The following is a 22,223-nucleotide window of genomic DNA, read 5'->3' as shown; positions in this document are numbered from 1 at the left end:
TTTAAAGGGAGAAGGCAGTGTTAGCTAGCAATCTAGATATAGGTAAAAGATCCAGTAAGACTTTAGCATCTGCTCTTATTTTCAATCGATTCATCAAAAAATTAATAAATAAATAAAGTGCTTACAGTCTGAGGAGATTGTCCCCAACACCACAGATCGCATTCGCAACACTGTCCAGTGATGCCGCATCTCCCTGCAAAGGATCATCTCCTCCTCTCTCAGGCGCCTCACAGCCATCACCTTCTCAAAGATCTTTCTCTTTGTCTGGAGGTCTGCAGCAGCTACAGTTTAACAACATCAGATGGGAAAACATAGTAGCATATTATGATTCAAGAACAAAACATTCAACTACTGCTCAGATACTGGAAGTTTGTTTAAAAAGGATATTTATAAATCAAGAGCTTACGTTCACTTGTGCTCTGCCAGAGCCAAATGTCGGTCTGCATGAGGGCATCACTGGATACGATTTGCTTTGTTGGTTCAGCAAGCTTGTTGTAGTCGTCAACAGCAGCCGCCAAGCGTTTCTTCTCAACTAAGATGACCTTGCGAATTCTGTGTCGCCTCTTGTTGCTATCTGTAAATAATCATAAAAAATTCACACCTTCACATAATGTATATAGTTACATTTTAATCTACACTCATCAATTTGTTTGCTAGAACAAATCACATCCAGCTTAAACAAACCTGGATCTGATTTTATTCTGTTTACAAAGTAGCTGTACAAGCTGTACAAACTAAGTATCAAACGGTCCATTTCAAAGAAACTGGGACGTACCATTTTGTCTGTAAAGACTTTGTGTTCGCACTCTGATGATGACGACAAGCTCCTCTATTCGTGCCTGCAACGCTCCAAGGCTGCCATCAGTTTGATCACTTTCTAAGTGAGAGGAATATTAATCAGAATACAGGATGAGTAACAGTCACCAAACTACAGTGGACTTTGTAATCACTGACTTGATGACATTCATTATAAGACATCTGTAGCCTTCATGTGCTGCATTATCATTAGATAACAAGTATGTTGGTGTTCAGGTTTATAAAACCAACTAGTACGACATCATTTCAACCCAGGTCCAATCCAATTTGATCAAACACAACAACTCTGCCATAAATTCTGCTTTTACAAGGCTTATTTTTCATTGTTTGTTGACACTGTCAGAAAGATATTAATTCTACCTTAAGTTCTTTAATGAGGCCATGGTGGGTCCTACTGTTATACATGAGTGCATTATATTGAGACTCACCTTCAGCCCATTTCTGCACATCGGCCACCCATTGCTGCAGTGTGTCGTCATCCACACCCAGCTCATTTTTGGTCACATTCAGGCTCTCCACTTGTTCTCTAAGGATCCTTATGATCTAAGAATACATTAATAAATGTCATTCATATTGACATTAAAAGAGTACTGGTGTTTTTCCCCCATTACCACACACATTAAAATGGGTTTTGAAAAATAATCCCCTTTAGATATCTCTGGCTCAAAGTGCGACCCAGTTGTTCCACTTTCCTTTTGTTCCACCCCAAAGCCAGGAGGGTCAGCATGTCTGTTCGCCCTGCATTTCAGTTAGTATACAAATAAGAATTAATGAGCAGGAGACTGAGTGGAATCTCAGACACGGACACATACCTGCTTTAGACATGTATTTCGTTGTGATGGCCGCCCTAGACAGGAAACTGTTTACTTGTTCCACCTCTTCTCCAACTGTTGAACCGGCCCCATCCTGAAACGCACCTCCCATGTCCTGGGACGCTAGCTGCCAACTTCCTCTGGAGAAAAAGAGGGTAAGCAAAGATCTCCCCTCGAAACATGTTCAATGCAGCTAAGAGGACTCCGTGGCGACAAACAGCTATTTCCATGTCCTCTTCATCCAACTTCCCAGTGGACTTTTTGGTCGACTCCTTTGCTGCTGTCCAAGATGAAGATCCGCACAACCCTTTCCCTGGGACCTATACACTCAAAGATTTTAACATAAAAGACATGACATGATTAAGCCCTATCAGGGACAAACTTTTTAAAATAAATGCATAACAATTAGCTGAATTAGCCTTAAGTCACACAAGACCTCATATCTCCCCAGGACAGCACTGATAACACAAAATAAAAATCGTGGTTTTTGTTGTTTTTTTTGTTTGTTTTTATTGATTGAGAATGCATCAAGACGTCTTCAAATAAGCCATTCCTCTGCAGATGATCTGTTAGCTGTTTGACAACTACTCTTTCAAGGATTTTTGAAAGGAAGCCCTATTCTCTCTCGGGCCAACACGGAGATGCTGATGCATGCTTTTATTACCAGTCGCATTGATTATTGTAATGCCCTGCTCTCTGGTCTCCCCAAAAAGAATATTTCACCTTTGCAACTTTTGCAAAACTCTGCAGCTCGTGTGCTGACGAAGACCAGAGGGCGGGCCCACATTACACCGGTTTTACAATCGCTGCATTGGCTCCCCGTGTGTTTCAGGATCGATTTTAAAGTTCTTTTATTGGTTTTTAAATGTCTTAATGGTCTTGGGCCTTCTTATCTTTCAGATCTGCTTTTACCATATGAACCCTCACGGACCCTGAGGTCCTCTGGTACTGGCCTTTTGATTGTCCCTAAAGTCAGGACACATACTCACGGAGAGGCAGCTTTTCAGTCGTATGGTCCTCGACTGTGGAACAGCCTGCCGGAGGAGCTCAGGGCCGCAGAGAACGTTCATGTTTTTAAAAACAGGCTCAAGACCCACCTTTTTAATTTAGCTTTTAACTAACGTTATTTATTTTATGCTTATTTATTCTATCCTGTTATTCTATTTATATTATTCATTTAGTTTTACCTAATATTTACTGATTTTATTCTTATTCATTTTTTATCTTCTTACTCTGTTTATACTTATATTTATATTATATCCCACTCTTATTTATTTTATCTTTTTATCCTGTTTATATTCTTATTAGGTCATATCTCCAGTGTTTCCTCGGAGGGGGTTCTCTGCACCGGGGCTGTGATCGACCGTGGCTGCTGGGGCCCTGTGGGTCCTCTGAGCCTGGCTGGGGGGCTTCTTAGCCTCCCTCCTGCTGTGTGCCCAGCCTGGAGGCTGCGGTCTGTGACCGGCTCCCGGTGCAGACAGCTCCCTGTGATAGTGTTTCCTCACTTGGCTAATACGTACCCAGCCCAATTTTACTCTTTAGGTGTGTGTGTGTGTATGTGTGTACGTGTGTGTGTGGGGGTGGGGGGGTGGGGGGATGTGTGTATCATGACCGCTTCTGTTAATGACAGTGCGGGGAATGAGTGGGAGGGTGAGGTGGGCTGCTTTTAACCATGTAAAGCACTTTGTGCTACAGTTTGTATGAAAAGTGCTTTATAAATAAAGATTGATTGATTGATTGATTGAAGGTTGGAGATTGGCCTATAATTAGCTAAGACTGCTGGGTCTAAAAATGGCTTTTTGAGCAAAGGTTTAACTACAGCCAGCTTGAAGGCCTGTGGTACATAGCCGATTATTAGAGATAGGTTGATCGTATTTAAGATTGAAGCATTAATTAATGGCAGGACGTCTTTGAGCAGTTTTGTAGGAATGGGGTCTAAAAGACACGTTGAAGGTTTGGAGGAAGTAATTATTGAAGTTAAGTCAGAAAGATCAATTGGAGAAAAAGAGTCTAAATGAATATCAATGGTACTGAAAGTAGCTGTAGATAATATTACATCTGTGAGATGATTTTGATTAATTTTTTCTCTAATGATTAAAATTTTATTTGTAAAGAAGTTCATGAAGTCATTACTAGTTAATGCTAAAGGGATGGTTGGCTCAACAGTGCTCTCACTTTTTGTCAGCCTGGCTACAGTGCCTTTGTTTTCATACGCACATGGCAGAAAAAAGCATGGCGGCGACGTTATTATTGTTATTACCAAACCGATTTTATGTGGTACATGGCGCTCAAAATCTGTCAAGAACGTTTTAGTACAACTTTGGTAAGCTACGAAGTCGCACCGCTTGAAGGATTGTGGGAGCATTATGGCTACCATAGGCAGGAGCCTCGCGGAGTGATACGTACTGTGCTTCAACAAAATATTACCGTATTGTGTGTGTATGACCAATTTTTAAGTTTTGTGGATATTATACATGGTTATGCTGAGGATACGTCGGCCAGTTTCCGCTGGAAATGCCTTTTTGTTAAACCTTCAGCAAGGAATTTGCATTTGCGGTCATGGTCGGACGGTCCTTCCCGGGGCCTGTGTGTGTTTCACTCTCTCCTCCTCCCTACCCTTGCTGTCTCCACCCAGCGGCTGACACACCTGCACCTAATTTGCCACCCAGCTGTCACTAATCATCCTTCGTCGTGGGCTGAGGTATTTAACTGTGTGTCCAGACGGCAGTCGAAGCTGGATTGTACTTGAAGCTCGGTAGTAAAGAGTGTTTGTTACTTGCAACTTAGCTTTAGCCGGCTAGCCCTCTCACCTGTTGTTTTCGCTCGTTTGTAGGAGGAGGAGATACGGAGCAGGGGGTTGGAGAGAAGGAGCCCGCGGGATTAAGCTCTCGGAGGAGAAAACACACTCGGATAATCACTTTGGAAACTCACCTGCACACCACTGGGAGTTGGAGGAGATCACTGTTGGACTTTGCACTTCGCTTTGTGTTTTGAGACACTGTTTTTGGGCACTGTAAATAAACGCACTGTTTGCTTCGCATCCAGAGCTCTGCGACTGAGTCCGTGTTTTCCCATTATCCGTGACATTTGCACTGTTAAATTTTTATATAACTTTAATGCACATTTAAAAAAAGCTGCTTGTTTAAGTGAAAATACATTGATGGGGAGTTTTTGCACTAAAGTTGTGGAGTTGTAAAATATTTCGTCTCGCGTCAATTATATCGTCAGTTATATCTTTATTGCAAATTTTCAAATGTATATCGTGATAAATATTTTTGGTCATGTCGCCCTGCTCTATATATGATACACATTTTTGGTTTCTAATGCTAGAGATCTGCAAAATGGCTTTGGGCTGTGCATGTCTCTCTCTTCCGGGAGATGATTAAATAAAATAATTATAAATATTTTGACTAACTGAGTTAAGTTCTCTCTATTCATTAAAAGAATGACAAGAACAAGATTTAATAGGCGGTAGTTACACTCTCAGTAGCACAGGAACAGAGCAGGAGGGGAAGAGAGAGAAAGAGAGCCAGGGACAACAACGTCACATCCACAACTATTTTCAGTTGCGGATGATAAAGGATTCAGAAAGTTTATTCACGCAGGCCCATATGACAGAGTATGTGCATCTTCTTTTTGTTTTTATATATTTTTTCATATTTCTATTTAATTGTGTTGTGGTTTGCAGTGTTTTGTGTTGTTTCACTTTAAATTTGTTTAAAAGGAAAAAGCTGAAAATTTAGAGTTGTAAATCACCGGCATTGTAAAACTTTAAATTATTCCAGGGCATGTTAAAAACAAAACACCAAACAGATGGACTGGATATTAAACAGTATCAAACGACTAAATTAACACAAGGTTACAATTACATTCTACCATCGTCACATCGAGAGTTTATTCATTAATCATCAGAGTTCAACAATGTGACATCCAGTTGAAAACAGCTTCACTAACGCCAGCCAAAACAGGCTAACAGTATATAAGAGCACAAAAACAGCCGTGCTTATCGACAGCTCGACATATCCTCAACAACTCACCTCAGTATGGCTGCTATCGGTCACCTTTTAACTGTCCGTTTTATAGCCTCTTCCAGAAAATGAACGCTTGCGCGGTACACTACACACATATACAGTATATTGATTTTATTTGGTTTTAGAGTTTAACCTGAAATCTTTTGCTGCTGAGCAGCAGAGCTCCAAAGCGTCCCCCTGCAACCATGGTTACGCAGAGGCGTAACGGTGTTCCAACTGTGATGTCACAGAGGAGAACCTATGTCAAACTGATACCTGGATCAGCCTGCAACTTTTATTGGCACTTTTCTGCTGAGATCCGGAGCTCGAGGCCTTGGCACCCCGGGATCAGATGAGTTGCTGTGTTTTTCACGGAGAAAAAATAATTAACATGGAATAACGTCACTCTCAGATGGAAAAAAAGAAGAAGATGCAAGCAGAAGAGGACAGCAGATTGAGAAGAGATTTCTTCAAATGGTAAGGAGCTTCTACCAAGTGATATTTGATAAGGTTAAAACTTCAAGCTTAAATCTAATGTCCAGATTCATGCTAAACTTTTTTGATTACTCAGTGAATCTGTTCATATGTTGCTGTTTTAAGCTATTAATTTCATGGTGACAAATGTCTTTGACAAAAAATGCAGGATTAATTAAAGGCTATATATGACTGCTAGGTTAGGACGTGGTTAGGAGCAAATACTTAAGAGAGAGAGATATTTTGCTCTGATAGAAATCTTTATTAATATTTATGGGAAAAATTTTCCTCCATTAGATTGTTTGTGGCCAATACAATAAATTGTCTCCTGGCTTTCAGATCCCCCTGAGCCAAATTTGCAAAAATACAATCAAGGAACAAACTAGAGTAAAGAACAAATTGCCTATTAAACAGTAATTTGGAGCAGAGGGGCAACTTCCTCACAAGCCATTAAAATGATTTGAGAGTAAAGATCATGCATCATCCTGGTAAGAAAAATTATATCCAATGTGTAGCAAAGATACAAGAAGGAGACACTGAAGTGATGAAAAAGAGAATTCAAATTTTACAGTTTTTGCAATTAAGAAAAAAAAAACAGATTTAAAGTGAAACAAATATTTGGGATGTCATCACCATCCCAAATCATGGAATGGTGATGACATTATCACTCATTCCATATTGTTCCTAAAGTTTTTTTTTTCTTTTTCTACTTTAACTTTTGAAGTTGCATATACACATATACTTTAACTCTGCATATGTGTACATGCATGTGAACTGATGTGTGCTTGTGTGGTGATTTGAAGTTACGGTGCCTTGAAAAATTATTCATAGTTCTTGAACTTTTACACATTTTGTCACCTTACAACCACAAAGAAAAGATGTTTTTTATTGACCTTTTCTATGATAGATTAACACAAAGTAGCACATAACTGTGAAGTGGTATGAAAATAATACATGGTTGTCAAAATTCTAAGCAAATAAATTTGGAAAAGTATAGCTGCATTTCTATTCACCCCCCTGCTCTTCATAGAGCCACCTTTTGCTGCAGTTACACCTGCAAGTCTTTTGGAGTATGTCTCTACCAGCTTTGCACATCTAGAGACTGAAATATTTGCCCATTCTTCATTGTAAACCAGGTCAAGCTCAGACAGATTGGACGGAAAGTGTCTCTGAACAGCAATGTTCAACTCTTGCCACAGATGCTCAATGGGATTTAGGTCTGAACTTTGACTGACCCTTCTAACACATGGATATTCTTTGATCTAAAGCATTCCATTGAAGCTCTAACTGTATATTTAGGGTCATTGTCTTGCTGGAAGGTAAATCTACATCCCAAGCTCAAGTCCTTTGCAGCCTCCAACAGGTTTTCTTCCAGAATTCCCATGTATTTAGCTCCATCCATCTTCCCATCATCTCTGACCAGCTTCTCTGTCCCTGTAGAAGGAAAACATCCCCACAGCATGATGTTGCCACCACCATGTTTCACAGTGGGGATGGTATGTTCAGGGTGATGAGCAGTGTTATTTTTCTGCCACATGTAGTGCTTTTCATATAGGCCAAAAAGTTTAACTTTGGTCTCGTCTGAGCACAGTACCTTCTTCCACATGTTTGCTGTGTCCCCTACATGGTTCCTGGCAAACTGCAGATGGGACTTTTTATGACTTTCGGTCAACATTGGCTTTCTTCTTGCCACTCTTCCATGTAAGCCAGATTTGTGGAGTACACAACTTACAGTTGTCCTGTGGACAGATTCTCCCACCTGAGAATTCTGCAGCTCCTCCAGAGTGACCGTGGGCCTCTTGGAAGCTTCTCTGACCAGTGCTCTTCTTGCTCAGTCTGTCAGTTTAGGTGGACGGTCATATCTTGGTAGGTTTGCAGTTGTAGGAAACCTTTTCCATTTTTGGATGATGGATTGAACAGTGCTCCTTGAGCTGTTCAAAGCTCAGGATATTTTTTTTATAACCTATCCGTGCTTTAAACTTATCTACAACTTTATCACTGACCTGCCTGGTGAGTTCCTTGGTTTTCATGAAGCTGTTTGTTCATTAATGTTCTGTAACAAACTACTGAGGCCGTCACAGAGCAGTTGTATTTATAATGAGACTAAATTACACACAGGTAAACTTGTCTAATTTGGTTGACTTCTAAAGGCAATTGATATCACTGGATTTTGTTTAGGGGTATCAGAGTACAGGAAACTGAAAGCTAATCAACATGACACTTTTCAGATTTTATTTGCTTAATATTCTGAAAACCATGTATCATTTTCATACCACTTTACAGTTATGTGGTACTTTGTGTTGGTCTGTCACAGAAGATCTAAGAAAAAATCCATTTACGTTTGTTGTTGTGAAGTGACAAAATGTGTGAAAGTTTTTCAAGGTACTGTAGGTCTACATTCTTCTTCTTCTTTGTTAGAGCAGCCTGGGCAGAGTAAGACCCAGCTGCCATCTGTTAGCACAAATGACTGTAGAAAACATCGGTTATTGCAATAGCACATATTTATTTTTTGGGCGGGGGGCAGAGATTGAAACTTTACTGATAAATGTCATGTGACAACCTATATATGTGATGTCGTTACGGGATAATGACATGACATATATTTAGAATCTTACCACCAGTTTGATCCTTTGATCCTTAAATCCATAAATAGGGGTGAAAAGTGATGACTTTTAGTCCATTAATTGCAGCAATTATGTTTGCAGAATTGAAACATTTGCCAGAGAAGTATTTTTGAAACATCTGGATCCTTTTCGGAGTAACTGTTTACAGATTCCAACATGTCTCAGAGAAAACAACCCTACAGATTTCTAAGGTAAGTTTTCTTTCTTTTTTCTGTTGTTCATTAACAGAAAAAAGACTCACACAGACTCAGCCTCTACACGGCTGCCGTCTCCTGTAACCCGGCATGTTTCTAGGGTTTGTTTTCTTCTTTTTTTATGTTGTTCTTTCAGTGTTTGTCTTGAGATAAGGTTTGAAGTGTCTGTGGTGCAGCTGGTCTGGTCTGTCTCGAGACAGTGCAGGCTGCACCCACCTGTAACAGGTGGAGACTCACCAGGACATTCAGAACTCACAAGTTTTGTCTTCTGTAGAGGGTTTCTCTGAGAAGCAAGGGGAAGGCAGTGAGGCCTGGGGGAGGTCCACCGATATAAAGCATGGCCAGGAGGCCTGGTCCGGGTTTTTTCTTCTTTCTTTCACACGCCTGGTAGGCGGTGCCACCCCATCACAAGGGCTGGCCAGGCTTTCGGAGCCCGGGGAGCGGACACCCGTATAAAGGGTGGCCAGGCGGCCCAGTGCGGGATTTTTCTACTTTCTTTCACACGCCTGGTGGGTGGTGCCACCCCATCTCAAGGGCTGGCCAGGCTTTCGGAGCCCGGGGAGCGGACACCCGTATAAAGGGTGGCCAGGCGGCCCAGTGCGGGATTTTTCTACTTTCTTTCACACGCCTGGTGGGCGGTGCCACACCATGACAAGGGCTGGCATGGCTTTCGGAGCCTGGGGAGCGGACACCCGTATAAAGTTTGGCTGGTCGGCTGGACGTCTGCGCATAATCACATGTATTTGCAAACATTTCCGTGTTTGGATTTCTTGGAATTTGGTTTCTTTGGTGGAGATTTTTTCTTGATACGTGCAGATGTATGTGCATTAATGTTGGCATGCGTGGAGTCCTGAGGATGGCTGGTTGGGTGGACCTCTGGGCATAATCACAAGTGTGTGCAAACAATTTTATGTTTGGATTTCTTGGAATTTGGTTTCTTTGGTGGAGATTTTCTCTTGATGCGTGCAGATGTATGTGCATTAATGTTGGCATGCGTGGAGTCCTGAGGATGGCTGGTCGGGTGGACCTCTGCGCATAATCACAACTGTGTGCAAACATTTCCATGTTTGGATTTCTTGGAATTTGGATTCATTAGAGGAGATTTTCTCTGGGTGTGTGCAGATGTATGTGCATTCATGTGAGCATGCGTGGAGTCCTGAGGATTGGTGGTCGGGTGGACCTCTGTGCATGATCACAGGTGTGTGCAAACATTTTCATGTTTGGATTTCTTGGAATTTGGTTTCGTTAGAGGAGATTTTCTCTGGATATGTGCAGATGTATGTGCATTCATTTGAGCATGCGTGGAGTCCTGAGGATTGGTGGTCGGGTGGACCTCTGCGCATAATCACAAGTGTGTGCAAACATTTCCATGTTTGGATTTCTTGAAATCCGTTTTCTTTGGTGCAGTTTTTCTCTGGATATGTGCAGATGTCTGTGCATTCATGTGAGCATGCATGGAGTCCTGAGGATCGCCTGTCAGGTGGACCTCTGCGCATAATCACGTGTGTGCAAACATTTCCATGTTTGGATTTTTTGGAATTTGGTTTCATTAGAGGAGATTTTCTCTGGGTGTGTGCAGATGTATGTGCATTCATTTGAGCATGCGTGGAGTCCTGAGGATGCCTGGTCGGGTTGACCTCTGCGCATGATCAGAAGTGTGTGCAAACATTTCCATGTTTGGATTTCTTTTAAATTGGTTTCTTTGGAGGAGATTTTCTCTGGATATGTGCAGATGTATGTGCATTAATGTGAGCATGCGTGGAGTCCTGAGGATGGCTGGTCGGGTGGACCTCTGCGCATAATCACAAGTGTGTGCAAACATTTCCATGTTTGGATTTCTTCAAATCCGTTTTCTTTAGTGCAGTTTTCCTCTGGATGTGTGCAGATGTCTGTGCATTCATTTGAGCATTCGTGGAGTCCTGAGGATTGGTGGTCGGGTGGACCTCTGCGCATGATCACAACTGTGTGCAAACATTTTCATGTATTGGATTTCTTGAAATCTGGTTTCGTTAGAGGAGATTTTTTCTGGATGTGTGCAGATGTATGTGCATACATGTGAGCATGCGTGGAGTCCTGAGGATGGCTGGTCGGGTGGACCTCTGCGCATAATCACAACTGTGGGCAAACATTTCCATGTTTGGATTTCTTGGAATTTGGTTTTGTTAGAGGAGATTTTCTCTGGATATGTGCAAATGTATGTGCATTCATGTGAGCATGCGTGTAGTCCTGAGGATGGCTGGTCGGGTGGACCTCTGCGCATCATCACATGTGTGGGCAAACATTTCCATGTTTGGATTTCTTGGAATTTCGTTTCGTTAGAGGAGTTTTTCTCTGGATGTGTGCAGATGTATGTGCATTCATGTGAGCATGCGTGGAGTCCTGAGGATGACTGGTCGGGTGGACCTCTGCGCATAATCACATGTGTGGGGAACCATTTCCATGTTTGGATTTCTTGGAATTTGGTTTCGTTAGAGGAGATTTTCCCTGGATATGTGCAGATGTATGTGCATTCATGTGAGCATGCGTGGAGTCCTGAGGATTGGTGGTCGGGTGGACCTCTGCGCATAATCACAAGTGTGTGCAAACATTTTCATATTTGGATTACTTGAAATCTGGTTTCTTTGGTGGAGTTTTTCTCTGGATGTGTGCAGACGTATGTGCATTCATGTGAGCATGCGTGGAGTCCTGAGGATGGCTGGTCGGGTGGACCTCTGCGCATAATCACATGTGTGTGCAAACATTTCCACGTTTGGATTTTTTGGAATTTGGTTTCATTAGAGGAGATTTTCTCTGTATGTGTGCAGATGTATGTGCATACATGTGAGCATGCGTGGAGTCCTGAGGATGGCTGGTCGGGTGGACCTCTGCGCATAATCACAACTGTGGGCAAACATTTCCATGTTTGGATTTCTTGGAATTTGGTTTTGTTAGAGGAGATTTTCTCTGGATATGTGCAAATGTATGTGCATTCATGTGAGCATGCGTGGAGTCCTGAGGATGGCTGGTCGGGTGGACCTCTAATCATGATCACAAGTGCGTGCAAACATTTTCATGTTTGGATTTCTTGAAATCTGGTTTCTTTGGTGGAGTTTTTCTCTGGATGTGTGCAGATGTATGTGCATTAATGTGAGCATGCGTGGAGTCCTGAGGATGGCTGGTTGGGTGGACCTCTGCGCATAATCACAACTGTGTGCAAACATTTCCACGTTTGGATTTTTTGGAATTTGGTTTCATTAGAGGAGATTTTGTCTGGGTGTGTGCAGATGTATGTGCATTCATTTGAGCATGCGTGGAGTCCTGAGGATGGCTGGTCGGGTGGACCTCTGCGCATGATCACAACTGTGTGCAAACATTTTCATGTTTGGAGTTCTTGAAATCTGGTTTCTTTGGTACAGTTTTTCTCTGGATGTGTGCAGATGTCTGTGCATTCATGTGAGCATGCATGGAGTCCTGAGGATGGCTGGCCGGGTGGACCTCTGCGCATGATCACATGTGTGGGCAACCATTTCCATGTTTGGATTTCTTGGCATTTGGTTTCGTTAGAGGAGATTTTCTCTGGATATGTGCAGATGTATGTGCATACATGTGAGCATGCGTGGAGTCCTGAGGATGGCTGGTTGGGTGGACCTCTGTGCATAATCACATGTGTGGGCAACCATTTCCATGTTTGGATTTCTGGGAATTTGGTTTCGTTAGAGGAGATTTTCTCTGGATATGTGCAGATGTATGTGTATTCATGTGAGCATGCGTGGAGTCATGAGGATGGCTGGTTGGGTGTACCTCTGCGCATAATCACATGTGTGTGCACACATTTCCACTTTTGGATTTTTTGGAATTTGGTTTCATTAGAGGAGATTTTCTCTGGGTGTGTGCAGATGTATGTGCATTCCTTTGAGCATGCGTGGAGTCATGAGGATGGCTGGTTGGGTGGACCTCTGCGCATAATCACATGTGTGGGCAAACATTTCCATGTTTGGATTTTTTGGAATTTGGTTTCGTTAGAGGAGATTTTCTCTGGATATGTGCAGATGTATGTGCATACATGTGAGCATGCATGGAGTCCTGAGGATGGCTGGTCGGGTGGACCTCTGCGCATGATCACAAGTGTGTGCAAACATTTCCACGTTTCGATTTCTTGAAATCTGGTTTCTTTATTGCAGTTTTTCTCTGGATGTGTGCACATGTCTGTGCATTCATGTGAGCATGCCTGGAGTCCTGAGGATGGCTGGTCGGGTGGACCTCTGTGCATAATCACATGTGTGGGTAACCATTTCCATGCTTGGATTTCTTGGAATTTGGTTTCGTCAGAGGAGATTTTCTCTCGATATGTGCAGATGTATGTGCATTCATGTGAGCATGCGTGGAGTCCTGAGAATGGCTGGTTGGGTGGACCTCTGCGCATAATCACATGTGTGTGCAAACATTTCCACTTTTGGATTTTTTGGAATCTGGTTTCTTTGGTGGAGTTTTTCTCTGGATGTGTGCAGATGTATGTGCATTCATGTGAGCATGCGTGGAGTCCTGAGGATTGGTGGTCGGGTGGACCTCTGCGCATAATCACAAGTGTGTGCAAACATTTTCATATTTGTATTTCTTGAAATCTGGTTTCTTTGGTGCAGTTTTTCTCTGGATGTGTGCAGATGTATGTGCATTCATGTGAGCATGCGTGGAGTCCTGAGGATGGCTGGTTGGGTGGACCTCTGCGCATAATCACATGTGTGTGCAAACATTTCCACGTTTGGATTTTTTGGAATTTGGTTTCATTAGAGGAGATTTTCTCTGGGTGTGTGGAGATGTCTGTGCATTCATTTGAGCATGCGTGGAGTCCTGAGGATGGCTGGTTTGGTGGACCTCTGCGCATGATCAGAACTGTGTGCAAGCATTTCCATGTTTGGATTTCTTGAAATCTGGTTTCTTTGGTGCAGTTTTTCTCTGGATATGTGCAGATGTATGTGCATTCATGTGAGCATGCGTGAAGTCCTGAGGATGGCTGGTCGGGTGGACCTCTGCGCATGATCAGAAATGTGTGCAAGCATTTTCATGTTTGGATTTCTTGAAATCTGGTTTCTTTGGTGCAGTTTTTCTCTGGGTGTGTGCAGATGTATGTGCATTCATGTGAGCATGCGTGGAGTCCTGAGGATGGCTGGTCGGGTGGACCTCTGCGCATAATCACATGTGTGGCAACCATTTCCATGCTTGGATTTCTTGGAATTTGGTTTCGTTAGAGGAGATTTTCTCTGGATATGTGCAGATGTATGTGCATTCATGTGAGCATGCGTGGAGTCATGAGGATGGCTGGTTGGGTGGACCTCTGCGCATAATCACATGTGTGTGCACACATTTCCACGTTTGGATTTTTTGGAATTTGGTTTCATTAGAGGAGATTTTCTCTGGGTGTGTGCAGATGTCTGTGCATTCATTTGAGCATGCGTGGAGTCCTGAGGATGGCTGGTCGGGTGGACCTCTGCGCATAATCACGTGTGGGCAAACATTTCCATGTTTGGATTTTTTGGAATTTGGTTTCGTTAGAGGAGATTTTCTCTGGATATGTGCAGATGTATGTGCATACATGTGAGCATGCATGGAGTACTGAGGATGGCTGGTCGGGTGGACCTCTGCGCATGATCACAAGTGTGTGCAAACATTTCCACGTTTGGATTTCTTGAAATCTGGATTCTTTGGTGCAGTTTTTCTCTGGATGTGTGCAGATGTATGTGCATACATGTGAGCATGCCTGGAGTCCTGAGGATGGCTGGTCGGGTGGATCTCTGCGCATAATCACATGTGTGGGTAACCATTTCCATGCTTGGATTTCTTGGAATTTGGTTTCGTTAGAGGAGATTTTCTCTCGATATGTGCAGATGTATGTGCATTCATGTGAGCATGCGTGGAGTCCTGGGGATTGGTGGTCGGGTGGACCTCTGCGCATGATCACAAGTGTGTGCAAACATTTTCATGTTTGGATTTCTTGAAATCTGGTTTCTTTGGTTGAGATTTTCTCTGGATGTGTGCAGATGTATGTGCATTCATGTGAGCATGCGTGGAGTCCTGAGAATGGCTGGTTGGGTGGACCTCTGCGCATAATCACATGTGTGTGCAAACATTTCCACTTTTGGATTTTTTGGAATCTGGTTTCTTTGGTGGAGTTTTTCTCTGGATGTGTGCAGATGTATGTGCATTAATGTGAGCATGCGTGGAGTCCTGAGGATTGGTGGTCGGGTGGACCTCTGCGCATAATCACATGTGTGGGTAACCATTTCCATGTTTGGATTTCTTGGAATTTGGTTTCGTTAGAGGAGATTTTCTCTGGATATGTGCAGATGTATGTGCATTAATGTGAGCATGCGTGGAGTCCTGAGGATTGGTGGTCGGGTGGACCTCTGCGCATAATCACAAGTGTGTGCAAACATTTTCATATTTGGATTTCTTGAAATCTGGTTTCTTTGGTGCAGTTTTTCTCTGGATATGTGCAGATGTATGTGCATTCATGTGAGCATGCGTGGAGTCCTGAGGATGGCTGGTTGGGTGGACCTCTGCGCATAATCACATGTGTGTGCAAACATTTCCACGTTTGGATTTTTTGGAATTTGGTTTCATTAGAGGAGATTTTCTCTGGGTGTGTGGAGATGTCTGTGCATTCATTTGAGCATGCGTGAAGTCCTGAGGATGGCTGGTCGGGTGGACCTCTGCGCATGATCAGAACTGTGTGCAAGCATTTCCATGTTTGGATTTCTTGAAATCTGGTTTCTTTGGTGCAGTTTTTCTCTGGGTGTGTGCAGATGTCTGTGCATTCATGTGAGCATGCGTGGAGTCCTGAGGATGGCTGGTCGGGTGGACCTCTGCGCATAATCACATGTGTGGGCAACCATTTCCATGCTTGGATTTCTTGGAATTTGGTTTCGTTAGAGGAGATTTTCTCTGGATATGTGCAGATGTATGTGCATTCATGTGAGCATGCGTGGAGTCCTGAGGATTGCTGGTCGGGTGGACCTCTGCGCATAATCACATGTGTGGGCAACCATTTCCATGTTTGGATTTCTTGGAATTTGGTTTCGTTAGAGGAGATTTTCTCTGGATATGTGCAGATGTCTGTGCATTCATGTGAGCATGCGTGGAGTCCTGAGGATTGGTGGTCGGGTGGACCTCTAATCATGATCACAAGTGTGTGCACACATTTTCATGTTTGGATTTCTTGAAATCTGATTTCTTTGGTGGAGATTTTCTCTGGATATGTGCAGATGTATGTGCATTAATGTGAGCATGCGTGGAGTCCTGAGGATGGCTGGTTGGGTGGACCTCTGCGCATGATCACAAGTGTGTGCAAACATTTTCATGTTTGGATTTCTTGAAATCTGGTTTCTTTGGTGCAGTTTTTCTCTGGATGTGTGCAGATGTCTGTGCATTCATGTGAGCATGCATGGAGTCCTGAGGATGGCTGGTCGGGTGGATCTCTGCGCCTAATCACATGTGTGGGTAACCATTTCCATGTTTGGATTTCTTGGAATTTGGTTTCGTTAGAGGAGATTTTCTCTGGATATGTGCAGATGTCTGCGCATTCATGTGAGCATGCGTGGAGTCCTGAGGATGGCTGGTTGGGTGGACCTCTGCGCATAATCACAACTGTGTGCAACCATTTCCTTGTTTGGATTTCTTGGAATTTGGTTTCTTTGGTGGAGATTTTCTCTGGATGTGTGCAGATGTATGTGCATTCATGTGAGCATGCGTGGAGTCATGAGGATGGCTGGTTGGGTGGACCTCTGCGCATAATCACATGTGTGTGCACACATTTCCACGTTTGGATTTTTTGGAATTTGGTTTCATTAGAGGAGATTTTCTCTGGGTGTGTGCAGATGTCTGTGCATTCATTTGAGCATGCGTGGAGTCCTGAGGATGGCTGGCCGGGTGGACCTCTGCGCATGATCACATGTGTGGGCAACCATTTCCATGTTTGGATTTCTTGGCATTTGGTTTCGTTAGAGGAGATTTTCTCTGGGTGTGTGGAGATGTCTGTGCATTCATTTGAGCATGCGTGGAGTCCTGAGGATGGCTGGTCGGGTGGACCTCTGCGCATAATCACGTGTGTGGGCAAACATTTCCATGTTTGGATTTTTTGGAATTTGGTTTCGTTAGAGGAGATTTTCTCTGGATATGTGCAGATGTATGTGCATACATGTGAGCATGCATGGAGTCCTGAGGATGGCTGGTCGGGTGGACTTCTGCGCATGATCACAAGTGTGTGCAAACATTTCCACGTTTGGATTTCTTGAAATCTGGTTTCTTTGGTGCAGTTTTTCTCTGGATGTGTGCAGATGTATGTGCATACATGTGAGCATGCCTGGAGTCCTGAGGATGGCTGGTCGGGTGGACCTCTGCGCATAATCACATGTGTGGGTAACCATTTCCATGCTTGGATTTCTTGGAATTTGGTTTCGTTAGAGGAGATTTTCTCTCGATATGTGCAGATGTATGTGCATTCATGTGAGCATGCGTGGAGTCCTGGGGATTGGTGGTCGGGTGGACCTCTGCGCATGATCACAAGTGTGTGCAAACATTTTCATGTTTGGATTTCTTGAAATCTGGTTTCTTTGGTTGAGATTTTCTCTGGATGTGTGCAGATGTATGTGCATTCATGTGAGCATGCGTGGAGTCCTGAGAATGGCTGGTTGGGTGGACCTCTGCGCATAATCACATGTGTGTGCAAACATTTCCACTTTTGGATTTTTTGGAATCTGGTTTCTTTGGTGGAGTTTTTCTCTGGATGTGTGCAGATGTATGTGCATTAATGTGAGCATGCGTGGAGTCCTGAGGATTGGTGGTCGGGTGGACCTCTGCGCATAATCACATGTGTGGGTAACCATTTCCATGTTTGGATTTCTTGGAATTTGGTTTCGTTAGAGGAGATTTTCTCTGGATATGTGCAGATGTATGTGCATTAATGTGAGCATGCGTGGAGTCCTGAGGATTGGTGGTCGGGTGGACCTCTGCGCATAATCACAAGTGTGTGCAAACATTTTCATATTTGGATTTCTTGAAATCTGGTTTCTTTGGTGCAGTTTTTCTCTGGATATGTGCAGATGTATGTGCATTCATGTGAGCATGCGTGGAGTCCTGAGGATGGCTGGTTGGGTGGACCTCTGCGCATAATCACATGTGTGTGCAAACATTTCCACGTTTGGACTTTTTGGAATTTGGTTTCATTAGAGGAGATTTTCTCTGGGTGTGTGGAGATGTCTGTGCATTCATTTGAGCATGCGTGAAGTCCTGAGGATGGCTGGTCGGGTGGACCTCTGCGCATGATCAGAACTGTGTGCAAGCATTTCCATGTTTGGATTTCTTGAAATCTGGTTTCTTTGGTGCAGTTTTTCTCTGGGTGTGTGCAGATGTCTGTGCATTCATGTGAGCATGCGTGGAGTCCTGAGGATGGCTGGTCGGGTGGACCTCTGCGCATAATCACATGTGTGGGCAACCATTTCCATGCTTGGATTTCTTGGAATTTGGTTTCGTTAGAGGAGATTTTCTCTGGATATGTGCAGATGTATGTGCATTCATGTGAGCATGCGTGGAGTCCTGAGGATTGCTGGTCGGGTGGACCTCTGCGCATAATCACATGTGTGGGCAACCATTTCCATGTTTGGATTTCTTGGAATTTGGTTTCGTTAGAGGAGATTTTCTCTGGATATGTGCAGATGTCTGTGCATTCATGTGAGCATGCGTGGAGTCCTGAGGATTGGTGGTCGGGTGGACCTCTAATCATGATCACAAGTGTGTGCACACATTTTCATGTTTGGATTTCTTGAAATCTGATTTCTTTGGTGGAGATTTTCTCTGGATATGTGCAGATGTATGTGCATTAATGTGAGCATGCGTGGAGTCCTGAGGATGGCTGGTTGGGTGGACCTCTGCGCATGATCACAAGTGTGTGCAAACATTTTCATGTTTGGATTTCTTGAAATCTGGTTTCTTTGGTGCAGTTTTTCTCTGGATGTGTGCAGATGTCTGTGCATTCATGTGAGCATGCATGGAGTCCTGAGGATGGCTGGTCGGGTGGATCTCTGCGCCTAATCACATGTGTGGGTAACCATTTCCATGTTTGGATTTCTTGGAATTTGGTTTCGTTAGAGGAGATTTTCGCTGGATATGTGCAGATGTATGTGCATTCATGTGAGCATGCGTGGAGTCCTGAGGATGGCTGGTTGGGTGGACCTCTGCGCATAATCACAAGTGTGTGCAACCATTTCCATGTTTGGATTTCTTGGAATTTGGTTTCTTTGGTGGAGATTTTCTCTGGATGTGTGCAGATGTATGTGCATTCATGTGAGCATGCGTGGAGTCCTGAGGATGGCTGGTTGGGTGGACCTCTGCGCATAATCACATGTGTGTGCAAACATTTCCACGTTTGGATTTTTTGGAATTTGATTTCATTAGAGGAGATTTTCTCTGGGTGTGTGCAGATGTATGTGCATTCATTTGAGCATGCGTGGAGTCCTGAGGATGGCTGGTCGGGTGGACCTCTGCGCATAATAACGTGTGTGGGCAAACATTTCCATGTTTGGATTTTTTGGAATTTGGTTTCGTTAGAGGAGATTTTCTCTGGATATGTGCAGATGTATGTGCATACATGTGAGCATGCCTGGAGTCCTGAGGATGGCTGGTCGGGTGGACCTCTGCGTATAATCACATGTGTGGTGAACCTTTTCCATGTTTGGATTTCTTGGAATTTGGTTTCGTTAGAGGAGATTTTCTCTGGATATGTGCAGATGTATGTGCATTCATGTGAGCATGCGTGGAGTCCCGAGGATGGCTGGTCGGGTGGACCTCTGCGCATGATCACAAGTGTGTGCAAACATTTCCACGTTTGGATTTCTTGAAATCTGGTTTCTTTGGTGCAGTTTTTCTCTGGATGTGTGCACATGTCTGTGCATTCATGTGAGCATGCATGGAGTCCTGAGGATGGCTGGTCGGGTGGACCTCTGCGCATAATCACATGTGTGGGTAACCATTTCCATGCTTGGATTTCTTGGAATTTGGTTTCGTCAGAGGAGATTTTCTCTCGATATGTGCAGATGTATGTGCATACATGTGAGCATGCGTGGAGTCCTGAGGATGGCTGGTCGGGTGGACCTCTGCGCATAATCACAACTGTGGGCAAACATTTCCATGTTTGGATTTCTTGGAATTTGGTTTTGTTAGAGGAGATTTTCTCTGGATATGTGCAAATGTATGTGCATTCATGTGAGCATGCGTGGAGTCCTGAGGATGGCTGGTCGGGTGGACCTCTAATCATGATCACAAGTTCGTGCAAACATTTTCATGTTTGGATTTCTTGAAATCTGGTTTCTTTGGTGGAGTTTTTCTCTGGATGTGTGCAGATGTATGTGCATTAATGTGAGCATGCGTGGAGTCCTGAGGATGGCTGGTTGGGTGGACCTCTGCGCATAATCACAACTGTGTGCAAACATTTCCACGTTTGGATTTTTTGGAATTTGGTTTCATTAGAGGAGATTTTGTCTGGGTGTGTGCAGATGTATGTGCATTCATTTGAGCATGCGTGGAGTCCTGAGGATGGCTGGTCGGGTGGACCTCTGCGCATGATCACAACTGTGTGCAAACATTTTCATGTTTGGAGTTCTTGAAATCTGGTTTCTTTGGTACAGTTTTTCTCTGGATGTGTGCAGATGTCTGTGCATTCATGTGAGCATGCGTGGAGTCCTGAGGATGGCTGGCCGGGTGGACCTCTGCGCATGATCACATGTGTGGGCAACCATTTCCATGTTTGGATTTCTTGGCATTTGGTTTCGTTAGAGGAGATTTTCTCTGGATATGTGCAGATGTATGTGCATACATGTGAGCATGCGTGGAGTGCTGAGGATGGCTGGTCGGGTGGACCTCTGCGCATAATCACATGTGTGGGCAACCATTTCCATGTTTGGATTTCTGGGAATTTGGTTTCGTTAGAGGAGATTTTCTCTGGATATGTGCAGATGTATGTGTATTCATGTGAGCATGCGTGGAGTCATGAGGATGGCTGGTTGGGTGGACCTCTGCGCATGATCACATGTGTGTGCACACATTTCCACTTTTGGATTTTTTGGAATTTGGTTTCATTAGAGGAGATTTTCTCTGGGTGTGTGCAGATGTATGTGCATTCCTTTGAGCATGCGTGGAGTCATGAGGATGGCTGGTTGGGTGGACCTCTGCGCATAATCACATGTGTGGGCAAACATTTCCATGTTTGGATTTTTTGGAATTTGGTTTCGTTAGAGGAGATTTTCTCTGGATATGTGCAGATGTATGTGCATACATGTGAGCATGCATGGAGTCCTGAGGATGGCTGGTCGGGTGGACCTCTGCGCATGATCACAAGTGTGTGCAAACATTTCCACGTTTCGATTTCTTGAAATCTGGTTTCTTTATTGCAGTTTTTCTCTGGATGTGTGCACATGTCTGTGCATTCATGTGAGCATGCCTGGAGTCCTGAGGATGGCTGGTCGGGTGGACCTCTGCGCATAATCACATGTGTGGGTAACCATTTCCATGCTTGGATTTCTTGGAATTTGGTTTCGTCAGAGGAGATTTTCTCTCGATATGTGCAGATGTATGTGCATTCATGTGAGCATGCGTGGAGTCCTGAGAATGGCTGGTTGGGTGGACCTCTGCGCATAATCACATGTGTGTGCAAACATTTCCACTTTTGGATTTTTTGGAATCTGGTTTCTTTGGTGGAGTTTTTCTCTGGATGTGTGCAGATGTATGTGCATTCATGTGAGCATGCGTGGAGTCCTGAGGATTGGTGGTCGGGTGGACCTCTGCGCATAATCACAAGTGTGTGCAAACATTTTCATATTTGTATTTCTTGAAATCTGGTTTCTTTGGTGCAGTTTTTCTCTGGATGTGTGCAGATGTATGTGCATTCATGTGAGCATGCGTGGAGTCCTGAGGATGGCTGGTTGGGTGGACCTCTGCGCATAATCACATGTGTGTGCAAACATTTCCACGTTTGGATTTTTTGGAATTTGGTTTCATTAGAGGAGATTTTCTCTGGGTGTGTGGAGATGTCTGTGCATTCATTTGAGCATGCGTGGAGTCCTGAGGATGGCTGGTTTGGTGGACCTCTGCGCATGATCAGAACTGTGTGCAAGCATTTCCATGTTTGGATTTCTTGAAATCTGGTTTCTTTGGTGCAGTTTTTCTCTGGATATGTGCAGATGTATGTGCATTCATGTGAGCATGCGTGAAGTCCTGAGGATGGCTGGTCGGGTGGACCTCTGCGCATGATCAGAACTGTGTGCAAGC

General features: G+C 43.8%; 1 long non-coding RNA gene across 1 annotated transcript; it reads right to left on the bottom strand.

The window, feature by feature from the left end:
* Positions 1 to 475: 475 nt before the first annotated feature.
* LOC134646741 (uncharacterized) lies at positions 476 to 1,355 on the bottom strand. The gene is made up of 3 exons (XR_010096777.1): positions 1,245 to 1,355; positions 776 to 877; positions 476 to 574 (listed from the first exon to the last, which is right to left on the bottom strand). It is a non-coding gene; the product is annotated as an uncharacterized LOC134646741 (long non-coding RNA).
* Positions 1,356 to 22,223: the final 20,868 nt, after the last annotated feature.

Source organism: Pelmatolapia mariae, linkage group LG17 (genome assembly GCF_036321145.2).
Source record: "Pelmatolapia mariae isolate MD_Pm_ZW linkage group LG17, Pm_UMD_F_2, whole genome shotgun sequence".
NCBI lineage: Eukaryota > Metazoa > Chordata > Actinopteri > Cichliformes > Cichlidae > Pelmatolapia > Pelmatolapia mariae.
This window is presented reverse-complemented; position numbering and strand designations above follow the sequence as displayed.